The sequence below is a fragment of the Rhinoderma darwinii genome (assembly GCF_050947455.1).
Source record: "Rhinoderma darwinii isolate aRhiDar2 chromosome 5 unlocalized genomic scaffold, aRhiDar2.hap1 SUPER_5_unloc_35, whole genome shotgun sequence".
In the NCBI taxonomy this organism is placed as follows: Eukaryota; Metazoa; Chordata; class Amphibia; order Anura; family Rhinodermatidae; genus Rhinoderma; species Rhinoderma darwinii.
In genome coordinates this window covers 142,537-165,070 of record NW_027461793.1, presented here as the reverse complement: position 1 = coordinate 165,070, position 22,534 = coordinate 142,537, and the positions used below count along the sequence as shown (strand labels likewise).

Here is a 22,534-nt window from a genome sequence, read left to right as displayed (position 1 = left end):
GCAGGGATTGAGGGAGAAATAATTCAAACAAAAACACATCGCAAACCCGTTTCGGGGAATACTATTCTGCACGCGAAGAGTAATCACCCTAGACAAACAGTTACCTCCATTCCCGTGGGTGAACTACATAGGGCTAGACGTAACTGCAATACGGAGGCGAATTTTCTTGCGGAACAAAATACAATCTCCAAAAGGTTACGCAATAGGGGATATCCTAACTGGATACTTGAAAGAGCATCCAGGATAACTTCCAAAAAAAACAGGGAGGACATGCTCACTAACAAAAAGAAATACCCAACATTGGATTCAAATAAACCGGCTATTATTCTTCAATATAGTAATCAATTCTCATTAATAAAGAATATTATCCTCAAACATTTACCTATACTCAAGGAGGACCAAATTCTTGACAATATCTTAAAAGAAGGATGTAGAATAGTTGCCCGGAAAGCTCCCACGATAGGCAATGTTGTGGCTCCATCGATGCTACGACCAGATATACATAAAAGCTCGTGGTTGGAACAAAGGGGATTTTTCAAATGTGGCACACATCCCTGTAAAACCTGTTCCTATGTTTCCCCTAGAAAAAGCTTTTCGGACTCAACAGATACTTACAATTTTTTCATCAAGAATTATATTAATTGCAACAGTGAGTCTGTGATCTATGTGTTGGAGTGTACTTCATGTAATCTGAAGTACATAGGCTGCACCAATCGAAAATTTAAACAGAGGTTTTTAGAACATTTGAGTTATATTAGAAACCCTAATATTGTAAATACATCGAATGCAGCCAAACATTTTATCCAACACCATAACAGGTCTACAGACTCACTGAAATGCTATGCTATTGAAAAGGTATATACACCGAAACGGGGTGGTAATTTGAAACATAAAACGTTGGGCAGGGAGGCTTTTTGGATTTTTCGTCTAAAAACAAGGCACCCTCATGGACTCAATTTGAGGAAGGAACTTATGTTTTATTATTAGATCATTTCTTTTACAACCTCCATCTTGTAAATTATTGGCTTAGTTTCAATAAAATAAACATAAAGTTCGATCAAAAATATCAACAATCCAGAACTTGTTGGATAATAAACTTCCGAGTTTTCATCCAAGGATTTCCTAGTGTCGGGGTCAGCGTGCCTAGTTTTACCCCGACGGCTTTCCCTCGTATTAAAATGCGAATATAATTCCAACATGGGAAGGGACACTATAGTCCTGGCCAGCTTTGTTTTAATTTGTTACTATGAACATTGTTTCGTTACAGAAAAATATCAAATTAATAGCAAAGTAAATGTTCAATTTTGAAGCCTGAACCCCTTATTTGATAAGTATATAAACATATTCGTATGAGCGGTAGTTTTTCCCTGTATACCTATGAGTTGTATTATATATCAATAAAAAGGTTTTTTGCCTTTAATTAACAAACAAGCTCAAGGGGTAGTAAATGTTGTGAGATTCGTCCATACCACAATATATGGCCATTATTTCTGGTGCCAGAGGGTCAATACAGTCCATACACTCTTATTGTATAGGTAGTAGTAAACTAACAACCGTAAACTGTCAAATTTGATTTGTTGTACTTTGGGTACACTACACTACTTCGATGTCAAAACAAAAGTTCAAATGCATGGAGATATATACGCCAGTGCTAGTCACATTTTATTTATTTCTTTTAGATTTTTCGCACCTTGGGTGCATTCACACTATCCTTTTTCACACCAAACTGTATTTTGATGAATGGGGTGTTTGTCATCTAGAGCTTATATCCGGTCGAGCCCAAACATACATATAATTTTGTTCCTTTTATATTTACGTCGTAACCCTCCCGTTTTTCAAAGATCAAAATAGATGTAGCTGATTGCTATTAATAAATATATAAGATAGCCACATATATACTTACCACGATTTCATCCCGGGTCCTGGTGCTGTGAGTCACAGATATCTGGGTTTGACGGAGGATAGGACACGACGTGAGACTGGTCACGCGGTTGCGTTCCACCTCCAGTCTCCTGAACCGCAATTTAATACACCTGTATCAAACCGGATATAAGTTCTCACCCCAACAGTCAAATCACTTATTCTTCAGCCATGATTAAGGACGAGGAGATCGTCTGAAACGCGTAGGCTCCACACACCTACCTTTTCTCCATTCATTCACCTTTCCTCTGCAGGAGCCAAGTCTCCTGATGTTTTTTACGTCATATCAATAAAATTGGAACGAGTTTCCATTTTAACTTACTTGGAAATTGGACTTATTTCTCCCTGCGCTGGATCACATCTACTGTCTTTTGTGTCTCTACTGACGTGTGCCGACACGGGGATCCTGGCGCAACAAGGGCACCAAATTCATTCACTGCCCTAAGGTGAGCTGGAGGTTCCCTCCTATCTTTTTTCTCTATTCCGGTCATCGGTTTTGCCTTACGTGCTCACCTTGCCCTCATTAGGGCCATTTTTGGATTACACATGTATGCATAGGAAGTGTTTATTCATTTTCCGTCGAAAGGTGGATGTTGTAAGCCTCTATCTGTATATTTTGGATAAATCTGCTTATGGAGATCTAATTCATTTGGTCTGAAAATATCAAGTGTGTTTTTTAATACGTGACATAACATTGACATTATTACGCTACTATATAGTAACACCATGCATCGAACAATGGGACACGAAGTACCATTAAGCAGAGTGGACATGGCGGCCCAAGTGTTCGGCAATTTGGATGATGTGGGGGAGAATAATCACAGTCTGAATAACCTTTTCCACCAAGTTGAAAAACTCAAAATCCAGGAAGCAAAAGTGTGGTGGGATTTAACAACCCTTAACAACTATATATCTAAAAAAATGATTCCCCGAGGCTTGCGTATCAGGAAGAATCCTTCTTTCAAGTATTCAGATGAGTTTTTTACCAACTGGAATCAAACACTAACTGACTGTTCCCTCAAACTTATGGAACTCATTACTAAAGAAGAAGTGTTAAAGCTCACCAGCTTGGAAAAAGATATCCAAATAGTAGAGACACAGATCAATGCAGCCTCCAGCTCACCTGACTTTTCAATGCTTGAATCTCGTACTTCCCAATATATCAACAAGATCAATCAATCACTAGCGGAAGTTAAGAAGAAAAAATTTCTCCGAGATTCTAAGGATTATGCTAATAATGAAGTGTATTCTTGGACTAGAGAGGACAGAACACCGAATAAATTCAAGTCCATTTTGAAAAAACGGAACTTTGGAAAGAACAGAGACATTAATGCCTCCAGGGTCAGTTTCAGTTCCATGGAACTGGAGTCAGCGACAACTTCTGACAGTGAGGACTCAAGTTCAAGACCACAAGTCAGAGACAGAAATCAATTCAAGGCCTCAAAAAACGGGGTCGAAGAGGGGGGAGAAAACACAAACCATTCAGAGCAGGACCAAGGTCGTCGCCTGAGACATCGGAGATTATAACACCTTTACTCAGTGTCATCAACTTGTCATCTACTGTTCTGACCTCAGCACAAGAAAAAGTGCTCTCCCTTGGTCTTAATTTTGCCCTCGCGTGCAATTTTGATCCCTTCAACACACTTAAAGACATTAACAAATTTGTCAGAGACCTCACTATCAAGAGACATTTCACCCACAATATGGAACCAGATTTAGACAGCCAAGATTCTGGGATAGAAAAAACATCTATTAAGGCTCAAAACCCCAAATTTTATCGATTTGATGAATTGAGAACACTTATAGATCTGGAGAGTTTGAGCCTAGAATCCCAGTCTCAGGAGGTCAATATTTCCACGGAATTGAAAACTAGTAACCCCAAGTTCTATCCACTAGAATCAAGAATTGAATCAATGGACAGATTTCAAATGGCTGTGGAAAAAGATCTGCAACTTCTTGCAGACTCCACTGTAACTACGAAATTTCCCAAAAATCTGTCCAAGGATTCATTTCTAGCACTTAAGTCTCTAGAGGACAACAAGGATCTCGTTATTAAAAAATCGGACAAAGGGGGAAGCATTGTAATCATGAATAGAGATGCATACATCGCAGAAGTCACCACTATGTTATCTGATAATGACACTTATAAGATCTTGGATCATAATCCCACCAGTAACTTTCAGATAAAAATGAAAAAATTAATACAAGAGGGTCTGGATAAGGGCCTTCTTACCTCCAAACAGTCGTCATACATTGATGTGGACTTTCCGACTATTCCAATCTTACATGCTCTCCCGAAAGTGCACAAGAACCTGAATCCTCCGCCAATGAGACCCATTGTATCCGGTATAGGGTCACTCCTAGAGAGATTTTCGGAATGGGTGGACTCCCTTTTGCAACCCTTAGCAACGAAGACTCCAGGTTTCCTCAGAGACACTCAAGATGTTCTCAGATCCTTTGAGAATGAATTATGGTCTCAGGATTTTGTTTGGCTTAACTGTGATGTCATCTCATTATATACTAATATACCACATACTATAGCACATGAAGCATTGGAATACCATCTGCACAAATATAGCCCATATAGTCATGAGCTTCAATTGTATATTCTAGATGTCTCACTTTTTTTGATGCAACATAATTTTTTTACATTCAACCATAAATTTTATCTCCAACTTAAGGGTGTCTCGATGGGGGCAAGATTTTCACCCTCTCTGGCGAATTTAGTGATGGCTTGGTGGGAGGAACGATATATTTTTTCTGATAAAAATATTTTCAATATACATATTTATTGGTATGGTCGTTATATTGACGACCTGCTATTTATTTGGAAGGGACGAATCTCAGACATTTCTTTCTTTATAAATTACCTCAACTCCAACGATGCCAATCTTAGATTCACCCATACTTTTCATCCTAACAACACCATTTTCTTGGATTTAGATTTGGCAGGGATTGAGGGAGAAATAATTCAAACAAAAACACATCGCAAACCCGTTTCGGGGAATACTATTCTGCACGCGAAGAGTAATCACCCTAGACAAACAGTTACCTCCATTCCCGTGGGTGAACTACATAGGGCTAGACGTAACTGCAATACGGAGGCGAATTTTCTTGCGGAACAAAATACAATCTCCAAAAGGTTACGCAATAGGGGATATCCTAACTGGATACTTGAAAGAGCATCCAGGATAACTTCCAAAAAAAACAGGGAGGACATGCTCACTAACAAAAAGAAATACCCAACATTGGATTCAAATAAACCGGCTATTATTCTTCAATATAGTAATCAATTCTCATTAATAAAGAATATTATCCTCAAACATTTACCTATACTCAAGGAGGACCAAATTCTTGACAATATCTTAAAAGAAGGATGTAGAATAGTTGCCCGGAAAGCTCCCACGATAGGCAATGTTGTGGCTCCATCGATGCTACGACCAGATATACATAAAAGCTCGTGGTTGGAACAAAGGGGATTTTTCAAATGTGGCACACATCCCTGTAAAACCTGTTCCTATGTTTCCCCTAGAAAAAGCTTTTCGGACTCAACAGATACTTACAATTTTTTCATCAAGAATTATATTAATTGCAACAGTGAGTCTGTGATCTATGTGTTGGAGTGTACTTCATGTAATCTGAAGTACATAGGCTGCACCAATCGAAAATTTAAACAGAGGTTTTTAGAACATTTGAGTTATATTAGAAACCCTAATATTGTAAATACATCGAATGCAGCCAAACATTTTATCCAACACCATAACAGGTCTACAGACTCACTGAAATGCTATGCTATTGAAAAGGTATATACACCGAAACGGGGTGGTAATTTGAAACATAAAACGTTGGGCAGGGAGGCTTTTTGGATTTTTCGTCTAAAAACAAGGCACCCTCATGGACTCAATTTGAGGAAGGAACTTATGTTTTATTATTAGATCATTTCTTTTACAACCTCCATCTTGTAAATTATTGGCTTAGTTTCAATAAAATAAACATAAAGTTCGATCAAAAATATCAACAATCCAGAACTTGTTGGATAATAAACTTCCGAGTTTTCATCCAAGGATTTCCTAGTGTCGGGGTCAGCGTGCCTAGTTTTACCCCGACGGCTTTCCCTCGTATTAAAATGCGAATATAATTCCAACATGGGAAGGGACACTATAGTCCTGGCCAGCTTTGTTTTAATTTGTTACTATGAACATTGTTTCGTTACAGAAAAATATCAAATTAATAGCAAAGTAAATGTTCAATTTTGAAGCCTGAACCCCTTATTTGATAAGTATATAAACATATTCGTATGAGCGGTAGTTTTTCCCTGTATACCTATGAGTTGTATTATATATCAATAAAAAGGTTTTTTGCCTTTAATTAACAAACAAGCTCAAGGGGTAGTAAATGTTGTGAGATTCGTCCATACCACAATATATGGCCATTATTTCTGGTGCCAGAGGGTCAATACAGTCCATACACTCTTATTGTATAGGTAGTAGTAAACTAACAACCGTAAACTGTCAAATTTGATTTGTTGTACTTTGGGTACACTACACTACTTCGATGTCAAAACAAAAGTTCAAATGCATGGAGATATATACGCCAGTGCTAGTCACATTTTATTTATTTCTTTTAGATTTTTCGCACCTTGGGTGCATTCACACTATCCTTTTTCACACCAAACTGTATTTTGATGAATGGGGTGTTTGTCATCTAGAGCTTATATCCGGTCGAGCCCAAACATACATATAATTTTGTTCCTTTTATATTTACGTCGTAACCCTCCCGTTTTTCAAAGATCAAAATAGATGTAGCTGATTGCTATTAATAAATATATAAGATAGCCACATATATACTTACCACGATTTCATCCCGGGTCCTGGTGCTGTGAGTCACAGATATCTGGGTTTGACGGAGGATAGGACACGACGTGAGACTGGTCACGCGGTTGCGTTCCACCTCCAGTCTCCTGAACCGCAATTTAATACACCTGTATCAAACCGGATATAAGTTCTCACCCCAACAGTCAAATCACTTATTCTTCAGCCATGATTAAGGACGAGGAGATCGTCTGAAACGCGTAGGCTCCACACACCTACCTTTTCTCCATTCATTCACCTTTCCTCTGCAGGAGCCAAGTCTCCTGATGTTTTTTACGTCATATCAATAAAATTGGAACGAGTTTCCATTTTAACTTACTTGGAAATTGGACTTATTTCTCCCTGCGCTGGATCACATCTACTGTCTTTTGTGTCTCTACTGACGTGTGCCGACACGGGGATCCTGGCGCAACAAGGGCACCAAATTCATTCACTGCCCTAAGGTGAGCTGGAGGTTCCCTCCTATCTTTTTTCTCTAGTATCTGTTCTTATCAGTTTAATATCTGATACGTCCCCTATCTGGGGACCATATATTAAATGGATTTTTAGAACAGGGAGATGGAAATAGAGCTTGCTCTGTCCACTCCACGCATTGACCTGGTATTGCAGTATTTCCAGGACCGGTGCACCTTTTCCTTATGTGTTGACTAAAAGCAGATTCCAAAAGTGTTTTTTGTCTTTGCTATTGTTTCTGTCTTTCTGAAGGGATCTCCCCTTTTAATCCCATTATTTCAACACCTGTTGGACAATGCATGAGTGATAATGAGCTCATTGATTAAATGCAATTAATGAATAGATTGCCACCTCTTGTTGTGTGTCGTCTGTGTTTCTGTGTTTCCGGCATTTCACATTGGAACACCTCATTCACCTTCCTTGTCTTCTCTCCGCCCTCCCTTTTAGGTAAGTTAAAGAGCTGCACCTGAGCCAGCCACTGATTGATTGATTGATTGATTGATTGATTGATTGATTGATTGATGCAGCACAACAGTCAAATAGTAGAGTGGAGTAGGGGAACAGCAAACAGCCAATAAAGCAGCCCGCCCGCTCGCCTGCCCGCCACAATGGACCTACCTGTGTACACTAGATGGATGTGATGGAATGTACTGTCGTCCCTACATTTCAAGAAGAAGTAAGAATTGCAGTTGCAACAAAGCCTTGCTTGCCTACAAAGAGAGCAGCAATTTGGATTTGTTACTATGTTACCTAGAAGAATAACAAACTGTGCAAGGATGGAGGTTGTAGGAGCAAGGAGAAGTTGTCTGTAAAGTTGGTGGATGCCTATTTTCCATTTTGCAGTCCCTTGTCTCCCTCTTGTGGCCTCCTGGAGGCAACTAGCTGTGCAAAAAAAAGACAGCCTGGCGGCCGGCTGTTGCAGTGTTGCCCTCTCAGGCAACACTGAGTGACTGACTGAGCCTCACCGTCTTATATAAAGTTCAGACGGAACTTTGCACGTGTCATAGTGGAGCCCTCAGGATTCCAGAGCCAGCTTTCTGACATCATAATGGGGCCTCAGAGATAAAAGCCTGGGCCCAGGCAGTGTTGGTCAGTGCTGCTCAGCAGGCAGCACTGGACTGGACTGGATTACAGCTGATACAAGGTGTGAAGGAACAAGGGGTGGCTGTGGGCATGCACTTGCTGCCGCTGCCAGTGTTTATCTGCATGGCAGCAGGGCATTTGGGCGTTGCCAGGAAGGCGTTTTTATGTAGATTCCTCCTCTTTCAGCACTGCATTGTGGTGCAAGCAAAAGAAGCAAATCCTGTCTGGCTTCCTCTCCGGCCTTTATTCACCTCCCGTGTAGCTGTGAGTGTGTGAGCCTGCAGGGCCCCATGGAATTGCCTAGAAGTAGGCTGAATCGCTGCAAGGGCTGAACAGCAGTATCGGGCAGGCTCGGGCAACGCGCGGCCCGTTCGGGTTATCGCTTCTCGGCCTTTTGGCTAAGATCAAGTGTAGTATCTGTTCTTATCAGTTTAATATCTGATACGTCCCCTATCTGGGGACCATATATTAAATGGATTTTTAGAACAGGGAGATGGAAATAGAGCTTGCTCTGTCCACTCCACGCATTGACCTGGTATTGCAGTATTTCCAGGACCGGTGCACCCTTTCCTTATGTGTTGACTAAAAGCAGATTCCAAAAGTGTTTTTTGTCTTTGCTATTGTTTCTGTCTTTCTGAAGGGATCTCCCCTTTTAATCCCATTATTTCAACACCTGTTGGACAATGCATGAGTGATAATGAGCTCATTGATTAAATGCAATTAATGAATAGATTGCCACCTCTTGTTGTGTGTCGTCTGTGTTTCTGTGTTTCCGGCATTTCACATTGGAACACCTCATTCACCTTCCTTGTCTTCTCTCCGCCCTCCCTTTTAGGTAAGTTAAAGAGCTGCACCTGAGCCAGCCACTGATTGATTGATTGATTGATTGATTGATTGATTGATTGATTGATTGATTGATGCAGCACAACAGTCAAATAGTGGAGTGGAGTAGGGGAACAGCAAACAGCCAATAAAGCAGCCCGCCCGCTCGCCTGCCCGCCACAATGGACCTACCTGTGTACACTAGATGGATGTGATGGAATGTACTGTCGTCCCTACATTTCAAGAAGAAGTAAGAATTGCAGTTGCAACAAAGCCTTGCTTGCCTACAAAGAGAGCAGCAATTTGGATTTGTTACTATGTTACCTAGAAGAATAACAAACTGTGCAAGGATGGAGGTTGTAGGAGCAAGGAGAAGTTGTCTGTAAAGTTGGTGGATGCCTATTTTCCATTTTGCAGTCCCTTGTCTCCCTCTTGTGGCCTCCTGGAGGCAACTAGCTGTGCAAAAAAAAGACAGCCTGGCGGCCGGCTGTTGCAGTGTTGCCCTCTCAGGCAACACTGAGTGACTGACTGAGCCTCACCGTCTTATATAAAGTTCAGACGGAACTTTGCACGTGTCATAGTGGAGCCCTCAGGATTCCAGAGCCAGCTTTCTGACATCATAATGGGGCCTCAGAGATAAAAGCCTGGGCCCAGGCAGTGTTGGTCAGTGCTGCTCAGCAGGCAGCACTGGACTGGACTGGATTACAGCTGATACAAGGTGTGAAGGAACAAGGGGTGGCTGTGGGCATGCACTTGCTGCCGCTGCCAGTGTTTATCTGCATGGCAGCAGGGCATTTGGGCGTTGCCAGGAAGGCATTTTTATGTAGATTCCTCCTCTTTCAGCACTGCATTGTGGTGCAAGCAAAAGAAGCAAATCCTGTCTGGCTTCCTCTCCGGCCTTTATTCACCTCCCGTGTAGCTGTGAGTGTGTGAGCCTGCAGGGCCCCATGGAATTGCCTAGAAGTAGGCTGAATCGCTGCAAGGGCTGAACAGCAGTATCGGGCAGGCTCGGGCAACGCGCGGCCCGTTCGGGTTATCGCTTCTCGGCCTTTTGGCTAAGATCAAGTGTAGTATCTGTTCTTATCAGTTTAATATCTGATACGTCCCCTATCTGGGGACCATATATTAAATGGATTTTTAGAACAGGGAGATGGAAATAGAGCTTGCTCTGTCCACTCCACGCATTGACCTGGTATTGCAGTATTTCCAGGACCGGTGCACCCTTTCCTTATGTGTTGACTAAAAGCAGATTCCAAAAGTGTTTTTTGTCTTTGCTATTGTTTCTGTCTTTCTGAAGGGATCTCCCCTTTTAATCCCATTATTTCAACACCTGTTGGACAATGCATGAGTGATAATGAGCTCATTGATTAAATGCAATTAATGAATAGATTGCCACCTCTTGTTGTGTGTCGTCTGTGTTTCTGTGTTTCCGGCATTTCACATTGGAACACCTCATTCACCTTCCTTGTCTTCTCTCCGCCCTCCCTTTTAGGTAAGTTAAAGAGCTGCACCTGAGCCAGCCACTGATTGATTGATTGATTGATTGATTGATTGATTGATTGATTGATTGATTGATGCAGCACAACAGTCAAATAGTGGAGTGGAGTAGGGGAACAGCAAACAGCCAATAAAGCAGCCCGCCCGCTCGCCTGCCCGCCACAATGGACCTACCTGTGTACACTAGATGGATGTGATGGAATGTACTGTCGTCCCTACATTTCAAGAAGAAGTAAGAATTGCAGTTGCAACAAAGCCTTGCTTGCCTACAAAGAGAGCAGCAATTTGGATTTGTTACTATGTTACCTAGAAGAATAACAAACTGTGCAAGGATGGAGGTTGTAGGAGCAAGGAGAAGTTGTCTGTAAAGTTGGTGGATGCCTATTTTCCATTTTGCAGTCCCTTGTCTCCCTCTTGTGGCCTCCTGGAGGCAACTAGCTGTGCAAAAAAAAGACAGCCTGGCGGCCGGCTGTTGCAGTGTTGCCCTCTCAGGCAACACTGAGTGACTGACTGAGCCTCACCGTCTTATATAAAGTTCAGACGGAACTTTGCACGTGTCATAGTGGAGCCCTCAGGATTCCAGAGCCAGCTTTCTGACATCATAATGGGGCCTCAGAGATAAAAGCCTGGGCCCAGGCAGTGTTGGTCAGTGCTGCTCAGCAGGCAGCACTGGACTGGACTGGATTACAGCTGATACAAGGTGTGAAGGAACAAGGGGTGGCTGTGGGCATGCACTTGCTGCCGCTGCCAGTGTTTATCTGCATGGCAGCAGGGCATTTGGGCGTTGCCAGGAAGGCGTTTTTATGTAGATTCCTCCTCTTTCAGCACTGCATTGTGGTGCAAGCAAAAGAAGCAAATCCTGTCTGGCTTCCTCTCCGGCCTTTATTCACCTCCCGTGTAGCTGTGAGTGTGTGAGCCTGCAGGGCCCCATGGAATTGCCTAGAAGTAGGCTGAATCGCTGCAAGGGCTGAACAGCAGTATCGGGCAGGCTCGGGCAACGCGCGGCCCGTTCGGGTTATCGCTTCTCGGCCTTTTGGCTAAGATCAAGTGTAGTATCTGTTCTTATCAGTTTAATATCTGATACGTCCCCTATCTGGGGACCATATATTAAATGGATTTTTAGAACAGGGAGATGGAAATAGAGCTTGCTCTGTCCACTCCACGCATTGACCTGGTATTGCAGTATTTCCAGGACCGGTGCACCCTTTCCTTATGTGTTGACTAAAAGCAGATTCCAAAAGTGTTTTTTGTCTTTGCTATTGTTTCTGTCTTTCTGAAGGGATCTCCCCTTTTAATCCCATTATTTCAACACCTGTTGGACAATGCATGAGTGATAATGAGCTCATTGATTAAATGCAATTAATGAATAGATTGCCACCTCTTGTTGTGTGTCGTCTGTGTTTCTGTGTTTCCGGCATTTCACATTGGAACACCTCATTCACCTTCCTTGTCTTCTCTCCGCCCTCCCTTTTAGGTAAGTTAAAGAGCTGCACCTGAGCCAGCCACTGATTGATTGATTGATTGATTGATTGATGCAGCACAACAGTCAAATAGTGGAGTGGAGTAGGGGAACAGCAAACAGCCAATAAAGCAGCCCGCCCGCTCGCCTGCCCGCCACAATGGACCTACCTGTGTACACTAGATGGATGTGATGGAATGTACTGTCGTCCCTACATTTCAAGAAGAAGTAAGAATTGCAGTTGCAACAAAGCCTTGCTTGCCTACAAAGAGAGCAGCAATTTGGATTTGTTACTATGTTACCTAGAAGAATAACAAACTGTGCAAGGATGGAGGTTGTAGGAGCAAGGAGAAGTTGTCTGTAAAGTTGGTGGATGCCTATTTTCCATTTTGCAGTCCCTTGTCTCCCTCTTGTGGCCTCCTGGAGGCAACTAGCTGTGCAAAAAAAAAGACAGCCTGGCGGCCGGCTGTTGCAGTGTTGCCCTCTCAGGCAACACTGAGTGACTGACTGAGCCTCACCGTCTTATATAAAGTTCAGACGGAACTTTGCACGTGTCATAGTGGAGCCCTCAGGATTCCAGAGCCAGCTTTCTGACATCATAATGGGGCCTCAGAGATAAAAGCCTGGGCCCAGGCAGTGTTGGTCAGTGCTGCTCAGCAGGCAGCACTGGACTGGACTGGATTACAGCTGATACAAGGTGTGAAGGAACAAGGGGTGGCTGTGGGCATGCACTTGCTGCCGCTGCCAGTGTTTATCTGCATGGCAGCAGGGCATTTGGGCGTTGCCAGGAAGGCGTTTTTATGTAGATTCCTCCTCTTTCAGCACTGCATTGTGGTGCAAGCAAAAGAAGCAAATCCTGTCTGGCTTCCTCTCCGGCCTTTATTCACCTCCCGTGTAGCTGTGAGTGTGTGAGCCTGCAGGGCCCCATGGAATTGCCTAGAAGTAGGCTGAATCGCTGCAAGGGCTGAACAGCAGTATCGGGCAGGCTCGGGCAACGCGCGGCCCGTTCGGGTTATCGCTTCTCGGCCTTTTGGCTAAGATCAAGTGTAGTATCTGTTCTTATCAGTTTAATATCTGATACGTCCCCTATCTGGGGACCATATATTAAATGGATTTTTAGAACAGGGAGATGGAAATAGAGCTTGCTCTGTCCACTCCACGCATTGACCTGGTATTGCAGTATTTCCAGGACCGGTGCACCCTTTCCTTATGTGTTGACTAAAAGCAGATTCCAAAAGTGTTTTTTGTCTTTGCTATTGTTTCTGTCTTTCTGAAGGGATCTCCCCTTTTAATCCCATTATTTCAACACCTGTTGGACAATGCATGAGTGATAATGAGCTCATTGATTAAATGCAATTAATGAATAGATTGCCACCTCTTGTTGTGTGTCGTCTGTGTTTCTGTGTTTCCGGCATTTCACATTGGAACACCTCATTCACCTTCCTTGTCTTCTCTCCGCCCTCCCTTTTAGGTAAGTTAAAGAGCTGCACCTGAGCCAGCCACTGATTGATTGATTGATTGATTGATTGATTGATTGATTGATTGATTGATTGATGCAGCACAACAGTCAAATAGTGGAGTGGAGTAGGGGAACAGCAAACAGCCAATAAAGCAGCCCGCCCGCTCGCCTGCCCGCCACAATGGACCTACCTGTGTACACTAGATGGATGTGATGGAATGTACTGTCGTCCCTACATTTCAAGAAGAAGTAAGAATTGCAGTTGCAACAAAGCCTTGCTTGCCTACAAAGAGAGCAGCAATTTGGATTTGTTACTATGTTACCTAGAAGAATAACAAACTGTGCAAGGATGGAGGTTGTAGGAGCAAGGAGAAGTTGTCTGTAAAGTTGGTGGATGCCTATTTTCCATTTTGCAGTCCCTTGTCTCCCTCTTGTGGCCTCCTGGAGGCAACTAGCTGTGCAAAAAAAAGACAGCCTGGCGGCCGGCTGTTGCAGTGTTGCCCTCTCAGGCAACACTGAGTGACTGACTGAGCCTCACCGTCTTATATAAAGTTCAGACAGAACTTTGCACGTGTCATAGTGGAGCCCTCAGGATTCCAGAGCCAGCTTTCTGACATCATAATGGGGCCTCAGAGATAAAAGCCTGGGCCCAGGCAGTGTTGGTCAGTGCTGCTCAGCAGGCAGCACTGGACTGGACTGGATTACAGCTGATACAAGGTGTGAAGGAACAAGGGGTGGCTGTGGGCATGCACTTGCTGCCGCTGCCAGTGTTTATCTGCATGGCAGCAGGGCATTTGGGCGTTGCCAGGAAGGCGTTTTTATGTAGATTCCTCCTCTTTCAGCACTGCATTGTGGTGCAAGCAAAAGAAGCAAATCCTGTCTGGCTTCCTCTCCGGCCTTTATTCACCTCCCGTGTAGCTGTGAGTGTGTGAGCCTGCAGGGCCCCATGGAATTGCCTAGAAGTAGGCTGAATCGCTGCAAGGGCTGAACAGCAGTATCGGGCAGGCTCGGGCAACGCGCGGCCCGTTCGGGTTATCGCTTCTCGGCCTTTTGGCTAAAATCAAGTGTAGTATCTGTTCTTATCAGTTTAATATCTGATACGTCCCCTATCTGGGGACCATATATTAAATGGATTTTTAGAACAGGGAGATGGAAATAGAGCTTGCTCTGTCCACTCCACGCATTGACCTGGTATTGCAGTATTTCCAGGACCGGTGCACCCTTTCCTTATGTGTTGACTAAAAGCAGATTCCAAAAGTGTTTTTTGTCTTTGCTATTGTTTCTGTCTTTCTGAAGGGATCTCCCCTTTTAATCCCATTATTTCAACACCTGTTGGACAATGCATGAGTGATAATGAGCTCATTGATTAAATGCAATTAATGAATAGATTGCCACCTCTTGTTGTGTGTCGTCTGTGTTTCTGTGTTTCCGGCATTTCACATTGGAACACCTCATTCACCTTCCTTGTCTTCTCTCCGCCCTCCCTTTTAGGTAAGTTAAAGAGCTGCACCTGAGCCAGCCACTGATTGATTGATTGATTGATTGATTGATTGATTGATGCAGCACAACAGTCAAATAGTGGAGTGGAGTAGGGGAACAGCAAACAGCCAATAAAGCAGCCCGCCCGCTCGCCTGCCCGCCACAATGGACCTACCTGTGTACACTAGATGGATGTGATGGAATGTACTGTCGTCCCTACATTTCAAGAAGAAGTAAGAATTGCAGTTGCAACAAAGCCTTGCTTGCCTACAAAGAGAGCAGCAATTTGGATTTGTTACTATGTTACCTAGAAGAATAACAAACTGTGCAAGGATGGAGGTTGTAGGAGCAAGGAGAAGTTGTCTGTAAAGTTGGTGGATGCCTATTTTCCATTTTGCAGTCCCTTGTCTCCCTCTTGTGGCCTCCTGGAGGCAACTAGCTGTGCAAAAAAAAGACAGCCTGGCGGCCGGCTGTTGCAGTGTTGCCCTCTCAGGCAACACTGAGTGACTGACTGAGCCTCACCGTCTTATATAAAGTTCAGACGGAACTTTGCACGTGTCATAGTGGAGCCCTCAGGATTCCAGAGCCAGCTTTCTGACATCATAATGGGGCCTCAGAGATAAAAGCCTGGGCCCAGGCAGTGTTGGTCAGTGCTGCTCAGCAGGCAGCACTGGACTGGACTGGATTACAGCTGATACAAGGTGTGAAGGAACAAGGGGTGGCTGTGGGCATGCACTTGCTGCCGCTGCCAGTGTTTATCTGCATGGCAGCAGGGCATTTGGGCGTTGCCAGGAAGGCATTTTTATGTAGATTCCTCCTCTTTCAGCACTGCATTGTGGTGCAAGCAAAAGAAGCAAATCCTGTCTGGCTTCCTCTCCGGCCTTTATTCACCTCCCGTGTAGCTGTGAGTGTGTGAGCCTGCAGGGCCCCATGGAATTGCCTAGAAGTAGGCTGAATCGCTGCAAGGGCTGAACAGCAGTATCGGGCAGGCTCGGGCAACGCGCGGCCCGTTCGGGTTATCGCTTCTCGGCCTTTTGGCTAAGATCAAGTGTAGTATCTGTTCTTATCAGTTTAATATCTGATACGTCCCCTATCTGGGGACCATATATTAAATGGATTTTTAGAACAGGGAGATGGAAATAGAGCTTGCTCTGTCCACTCCACGCATTGACCTGGTATTGCAGTATTTCCAGGACCGGTGCACCCTTTCCTTATGTGTTGACTAAAAGCAGATTCCAAAAGTGTTTTTTGTCTTTGCTATTGTTTCTGTCTTTCTGAAGGGATCTCCCCTTTTAATCCCATTATTTCAACACCTGTTGGACAATGCATGAGTGATAATGAGCTCATTGATTAAATGCAATTAATGAATAGATTGCCACCTCTTGTTGTGTGTCGTCTGTGTTTCTGTGTTTCCGGCATTTCACATTGGAACACCTCATTCACCTTCCTTGTCTTCTCTCCGCCCTCCCTTTTAGGTAAGTTAAAGAGCTGCACCTGAGCCAGCCACTGATTGATTGATTGATTGATTGATTGATTGATTGATTGATTGATGCAGCACAACAGTCAAATAGTGGAGTGGAGTAGGGGAACAGCAAACAGCCAATAAAGCAGCCCGCCCGCTCGCCTGCCCGCCACAATGGACCTACCTGTGTACACTAGATGGATGTGATGGAATGTACTGTCGTCCCTACATTTCAAGAAGAAGTAAGAATTGCAGTTGCAACAAAGCCTTGCTTGCCTACAAAGAGAGCAGCAATTTGGATTTGTTACTATGTTACCTAGAAGAATAACAAACTGTGCAAGGATGGAGGTTGTAGGAGCAAGGAGAAGTTGTCTGTAAAGTTGGTGGATGCCTATTTTCCATTTTGCAGTCCCTTGTCTCCCTCTTGTGGCCTCCTGGAGGCAACTAGCTGTGCAAAAAAAAGACAGCCTGGCGGCCGGCTGTTGCAGTGTTGCCCTCTCAGGCAACACTGAGTGACTGACTGAGCCTCACCGTCTTATATAAAGTTCAGACAGAACTTTGCACGTGTCATAGTGGAGCCCTCAGGATTCCAGAGCCAGCTTTCTGACATCATAATGGGGCCTCAGAGATAAAAGCCTGGGCCCAGGCAGTGTTGGTCAGTGCTGCTCAGCAGGCAGCACTGGACTGGACTGGATTACAGCTGATACAAGGTGTGAAGGAACAAGGGGTGGCTGTGGGCATGCACTTGCTGCCGCTGCCAGTGTTTATCTGCATGGCAGCAGGGCATTTGGGCGTTGCCAGGAAGGCGTTTTTATGTAGATTCCTCCTCTTTCAGCACTGCATTGTGGTGCAAGCAAAAGAAGCAAATCCTGTCTGGCTTCCTCTCCGGCCTTTATTCACCTCCCGTGTAGCTGTGAGTGTGTGAGCCTGCAGGGCCCCATGGAATTGCCTAGAAGTAGGCTGAATCGCTGCAAGGGCTGAACAGCAGTATCGGGCAGGCTCGGGCAACGCGCGGCCCGTTCGGGTTATCGCTTCTCGGCCTTTTGGCTAAGATCAAGTGTAGTATCTGTTCTTATCAGTTTAATATCTGATACGTCCCCTATCTGGGGACCATATATTAAATGGATTTTTAGAACAGGGAGATGGAAATAGAGCTTGCTCTGTCCACTCCACGCATTGACCTGGTATTGCAGTATTTCCAGGACCGGTGCACCCTTTCCTTATGTGTTGACTAAAAGCAGATTCCAAAAGTGTTTTTTGTCTTTGCTATTGTTTCTGTCTTTCTGAAGGGATCTCCCCTTTTAATCCCATTATTTCAACACCTGTTGGACAATGCATGAGTGATAATGAGCTCATTGATTAAATGCAATTAATGAATAGATTGCCACCTCTTGTTGTGTGTCGTCTGTGTTTCTGTGTTTCCGGCATTTCACATTGGAACACCTCATTCACCTTCCTTGTCTTCTCTCCGCCCTCCCTTTTAGGTAAGTTAAAGAGCTGCACCTGAGCCAGCCACTGATTGATTGATTGATTGATTGATTGATTGATTGATTGATTGATTGATGCAGCACAACAGTCAAATAGTGGAGTGGAGTAGGGGAACAGCAAACAGCCAATAAAGCAGCCCGCCCGCTCGCCTGCCCGCCACAATGGACCTACCTGTGTACACTAGATGGATGTGATGGAATGTACTGTCGTCCCTACATTTCAAGAAGAAGTAAGAATTGCAGTTGCAACAAAGCCTTGCTTGCCTACAAAGAGAGCAGCAATTTGGATTTGTTACTATGTTACCTAGAAGAATAACAAACTGTGCAAGGATGGAGGTTGTAGGAGCAAGGAGAAGTTGTCTGTAAAGTTGGTGGATGCCTATTTTCCATTTTGCAGTCCCTTGTCTCCCTCTTGTGGCCTCCTGGAGGCAACTAGCTGTGCAAAAAAAAGACAGCCTGGCGGCCGGCTGTTGCAGTGTTGCCCTCTCAGGCAACACTGAGTGACTGACTGAGCCTCACCGTCTTATATAAAGTTCAGACGGAACTTTGCACGTGTCATAGTGGAGCCCTCAGGATTCCAGAGCCAGCTTTCTGACATCATAATGGGGCCTCAGAGATAAAAGCCTGGGCCCAGGCAGTGTTGGTCAGTGCTGCTCAGCAGGCAGCACTGGACTGGACTGGATTACAGCTGATACAAGGTGTGAAGGAACAAGGGGTGGCTGTGGGCATGCACTTGCTGCCGCTGCCAGTGTTTATCTGCATGGCAGCAGGGCATTTGGGCGTTGCCAGGAAGGCGTTTTTATGTAGATTCCTCCTCTTCCAGCACTGCATTGTGGTGCAAGCAAAAGAAGCAAATCCTGTCTGGCTTCCTCTCCGGCCTTTATTCACCTCCCGTGTAGCTGTGAGTGTGTGAGCCTGCAGGGCCCCATGGAATTGCCTAGAAGTAGGCTGAATCGCTGCAAGGGCTGAACAGCAGTATCGGGCAGGCTCGGGCAACGCGCGGCCCGTTCGGGTTATCGCTTCTCGGCCTTTTGGCTAAGATCAAGTGTAGTATCTGTTCTTATCAGTTTAATATCTGATACGTCCCCTATCTGGGGACCATATATTAAATGGATTTTTAGAACAGGGAGATGGAAATAGAGCTTGCTCTGTCCACTCCACGCATTGACCTGGTATTGCAGTATTTCCAGGACCGGTGCACCCTTTCCTTATGTGTTGACTAAAAGCAGATTCCAAAAGTGTTTTTTGTCTTTGCTATTGTTTCTGTCTTTCTGAAGGGATCTCCCCTTTTAATCCCATTATTTCAACACCTGTTGGACAATGCATGAGTGATAATGAGCTCATTGATTAAATGCAATTAATGAATAGATTGCCACCTCTTGTTGTGTGTCGTCTGTGTTTCTGTGTTTCCGGCATTTCACATTGGAACACCTCATTCACCTTCCTTGTCTTCTCTCCGCCCTCCCTTTTAGGTAAGTTAAAGAGCTGCACCTGAGCCAGCCACTGATTGATTGATTGATTGATTGATTGATTGATTGATTGATTGATTGATTGATTGATGCAGCACAACAGTCAAATAGTGGAGTGGAGTAGGGGAACAGCAAACAGCCAATAAAGCAGCCCGCCCGCTCGCCTGCCCGCCACAATGGACCTACCTGTGTACACTAGATGGATGTGATGGAATGTACTGTCGTCCCTACATTTCAAGAAGAAGTAAGAATTGCAGTTGCAACAAAGCCTTGCTTGCCTACAAAGAGAGCAGCAATTTGGATTTGTTACTATGTTACCTAGAAGAATAACAAACTGTGCAAGGATGGAGGTTGTAGGAGCAAGGAGAAGTTGTCTGTAAAGTTGGTGGATGCCTATTTTCCATTTTGCAGTCCCTTGTCTCCCTCTTGTGGCCTCCTGGAGGCAACTAGCTGTGCAAAAAAAAAGACAGCCTGGCGGCCGGCTGTTGCAGTGTTGCCCTCTCAGGCAACACTGAGTGACTGACTGAGCCTCACCGTCTTATATAAAGTTCAGACGGAACTTTGCACGTGTCATAGTGGAGCCCTCAGGATTCCAGAGCCAGCTTTCTGACATCATAATGGGGCCTCAGAGATAAAAGCCTGGGCCCAGGCAGTGTTGGTCAGTGCTGCTCAGCAGGCAGCACTGGACTGGACTGGATTACAGCTGATACAAGGTGTGAAGGAACAAGGGGTGGCTGTGGGCATGCACTTGCTGCCGCTGCCAGTGTTTATCTGCATGGCAGCAGGGCATTTGGGCGTTGCCAGGAAGGCGTTTTTATGTAGATTCCTCCTCTTCCAGCACTGCATTGTGGTGCAAGCAAAAGAAGCAAATCCTGTCTGGCTTCCTCTCCGGCCTTTATTCACCTCCCGTGTAGCTGTGAGTGTGTGAGCCTGCAGGGCCCCATGGAATTGCCTAGAAGTAGGCTGAATCGCTGCAAGGGCTGAACAGCAGTATCGGGCAGGCTCGGGCAACGCGCGGCCCGTTCGGGTTATCGCTTCTCGGCCTTTTGGCTAAGATCAAGTGTAGTATCTGTTCTTATCAGTTTAATATCTGATACGTCCCCTATCTGGGGACCATATATTAAATGGATTTTTAGAACAGGGAGATGGAAATAGAGCTTGCTCTGTCCACTCCACGCATTGACCTGGTATTGCAGTATTTCCAGGACCGGTGCACCCTTTCCTTATGTGTTGACTAAAAGCAGATTCCAAAAGTGTTTTTTGTCTTTGCTATTGTTTCTGTCTTTCTGAAGGGATCTCCCCTTTTAATCCCATTATTTCAACACCTGTTGGACAATGCATGAGTGATAATGAGCTCATTGATTAAATGCAATTAATGAATAGATTGCCACCTCTTGTTGTGTGTCGTCTGTGTTTCTGTGTTTCCGGCATTTCACATTGGAACACCTCATTCACCTTCCTTGTCTTCTCTCCGCCCTCCCTTTTAGGTAAGTTAAAGAGCTGCACCTGAGCCAGCCACTGATTGATTGATTGATTGATTGATTGATTGATTGATTGATTGATTGATTGATTGATTGATGCAGCACAACAGTCAAATAGTGGAGTGGAGTAGGGGAACAGCAAACAGCCAATAAAGCAGCCCGCCCGCTCGCCTGCCCGCCACAATGGACCTACCTGTGTACACTAGATGGATGTGATGGAATGTACTGTCGTCCCTACATTTCAAGAAGAAGTAAGAATTGCAGTTGCAACAAAGCCTTGCTTGCCTACAAAGAGAGCAGCAATTTGGATTTGTTACTATGTTACCTAGAAGAATAACAAACTGTGCAAGGATGGAGGTTGTAGGAGCAAGGAGAAGTTGTCTGTAAAGTTGGTGGATGCCTATTTTCCATTTTGCAGTCCCTTGTCTCCCTCTTGTGGCCTCCTGGAGGCAACTAGCTGTGCAAAAAAAAAGACAGCCTGGCGGCCGGCTGTTGCAGTGTTGCCCTCTCAGGCAACACTGAGTGACTGACTGAGCCTCACCGTCTTATATAAAGTTCAGACGGAACTTTGCACGTGTCATAGTGGAGCCCTCAGGATTCCAGAGCCAGCTTTCTGACATCATAATGGGGCCTCAGAGATAAAAGCCTGGGCCCAGGCAGTGTTGGTCAGTGCTGCTCAGCAGGCAGCACTGGACTGGACTGGATTACAGCTGATACAAGGTGTGAAGGAACAAGGGGTGGCTGTGGGCATGCACTTGCTGCCGCTGCCAGTGTTTATCTGCATGGCAGCAGGGCATTTGGGCGTTGCCAGGAAGGCGTTTTTATGTAGATTCCTCCTCTTCCAGCACTGCATTGTGGTGCAAGCAAAAGAAGCAAATCCTGTCTGGCTTCCTCTCCGGCCTTTATTCACCTCCCGTGTAGCTGTGAGTGTGTGAGCCTGCAGGGCCCCATGGAATTGCCTAGAAGTAGGCTGAATCGCTGCAAGGGCTGAACAGCAGTATCGGGCAGGCTCGGGCAACGCGCGGCCCGTTCGGGTTATCGCTTCTCGGCCTTTTGGCTAAGATCAAGTGTAGTATCTGTTCTTATCAGTTTAATATCTGATACGTCCCCTATCTGGGGACCATATATTAAATGGATTTTTAGAACAGGGAGATGGAAATAGAGCTTGCTCTGTCCACTCCACGCATTGACCTGGTATTGCAGTATTTCCAGGACCGGTGCACCCTTTCCTTATGTGTTGACTAAAAGCAGATTCCAAAAGTGTTTTTTGTCTTTGCTATTGTTTCTGTCTTTCTGAAGGGATCTCCCCTTTTAATCCCATTATTTCAACACCTGTTGGACAATGCATGAGTGATAATGAGCTCATTGATTAAATGCAATTAATGAATAGATTGCCACCTCTTGTTGTGTGTCGTCTGTGTTTCTGTGTTTCCGGCATTTCACATTGGAACACCTCATTCACCTTCCTTGTCTTCTCTCCGCCCTCCCTTTTAGGTAAGTTAAAGAGCTGCACCTGAGCCAGCCACTGATTGATTGATTGATTGATTGATTGATTGATTGATTGATTGATTGATTGATTGATTGATGCAGCA

General features: G+C 44.7%; 10 non-coding genes and 1 pseudogene across 10 annotated transcripts; all 11 read left to right on the top strand.

Annotated features, from left to right (window-relative positions):
• The first annotated feature begins 7,253 nt into the window (after positions 1 to 7,253).
• LOC142691026 (U2 spliceosomal RNA) lies at positions 7,254 to 7,425 on the top strand (annotated as a pseudogene).
• A 1,280-nt stretch (positions 7,426 to 8,705) lies between these two features.
• Positions 8,706 to 8,896, top strand: LOC142690756 (U2 spliceosomal RNA). Its single transcript, XR_012859445.1, has one exon. It is a non-coding gene; the product is annotated as a U2 spliceosomal RNA (small nuclear RNA).
• A 1,288-nt stretch (positions 8,897 to 10,184) lies between these two features.
• Positions 10,185 to 10,375, top strand: LOC142690755 (U2 spliceosomal RNA). The gene has a single exon (XR_012859444.1). It is a non-coding gene; the product is annotated as a U2 spliceosomal RNA (small nuclear RNA).
• A 1,288-nt stretch (positions 10,376 to 11,663) lies between these two features.
• On the top strand, positions 11,664 to 11,854 carry LOC142690753 (U2 spliceosomal RNA). Its single transcript, XR_012859443.1, has one exon. It is a non-coding gene; the product is annotated as a U2 spliceosomal RNA (small nuclear RNA).
• A 1,265-nt stretch (positions 11,855 to 13,119) lies between these two features.
• LOC142690752 (U2 spliceosomal RNA) lies at positions 13,120 to 13,310 on the top strand. Its single transcript, XR_012859442.1, has one exon. It is a non-coding gene; the product is annotated as a U2 spliceosomal RNA (small nuclear RNA).
• Positions 13,311 to 14,598: 1,288 nt separating this feature from the next.
• Positions 14,599 to 14,789, top strand: LOC142691020 (U2 spliceosomal RNA). The gene has a single exon (XR_012859685.1). It is a non-coding gene; the product is annotated as a U2 spliceosomal RNA (small nuclear RNA).
• Positions 14,790 to 16,061: 1,272 nt separating this feature from the next.
• On the top strand, positions 16,062 to 16,252 carry LOC142690751 (U2 spliceosomal RNA). Its single transcript, XR_012859441.1, has one exon. It is a non-coding gene; the product is annotated as a U2 spliceosomal RNA (small nuclear RNA).
• A 1,280-nt stretch (positions 16,253 to 17,532) lies between these two features.
• On the top strand, positions 17,533 to 17,723 carry LOC142690750 (U2 spliceosomal RNA). The gene has a single exon (XR_012859440.1). It is a non-coding gene; the product is annotated as a U2 spliceosomal RNA (small nuclear RNA).
• A 1,284-nt stretch (positions 17,724 to 19,007) lies between these two features.
• LOC142690749 (U2 spliceosomal RNA) lies at positions 19,008 to 19,198 on the top strand. The gene has a single exon (XR_012859439.1). It is a non-coding gene; the product is annotated as a U2 spliceosomal RNA (small nuclear RNA).
• A 1,293-nt stretch (positions 19,199 to 20,491) lies between these two features.
• Positions 20,492 to 20,682, top strand: LOC142690748 (U2 spliceosomal RNA). Its single transcript, XR_012859438.1, has one exon. It is a non-coding gene; the product is annotated as a U2 spliceosomal RNA (small nuclear RNA).
• Positions 20,683 to 21,979: 1,297 nt separating this feature from the next.
• Positions 21,980 to 22,170, top strand: LOC142690747 (U2 spliceosomal RNA). The gene has a single exon (XR_012859437.1). It is a non-coding gene; the product is annotated as a U2 spliceosomal RNA (small nuclear RNA).
• Positions 22,171 to 22,534: the final 364 nt, after the last annotated feature.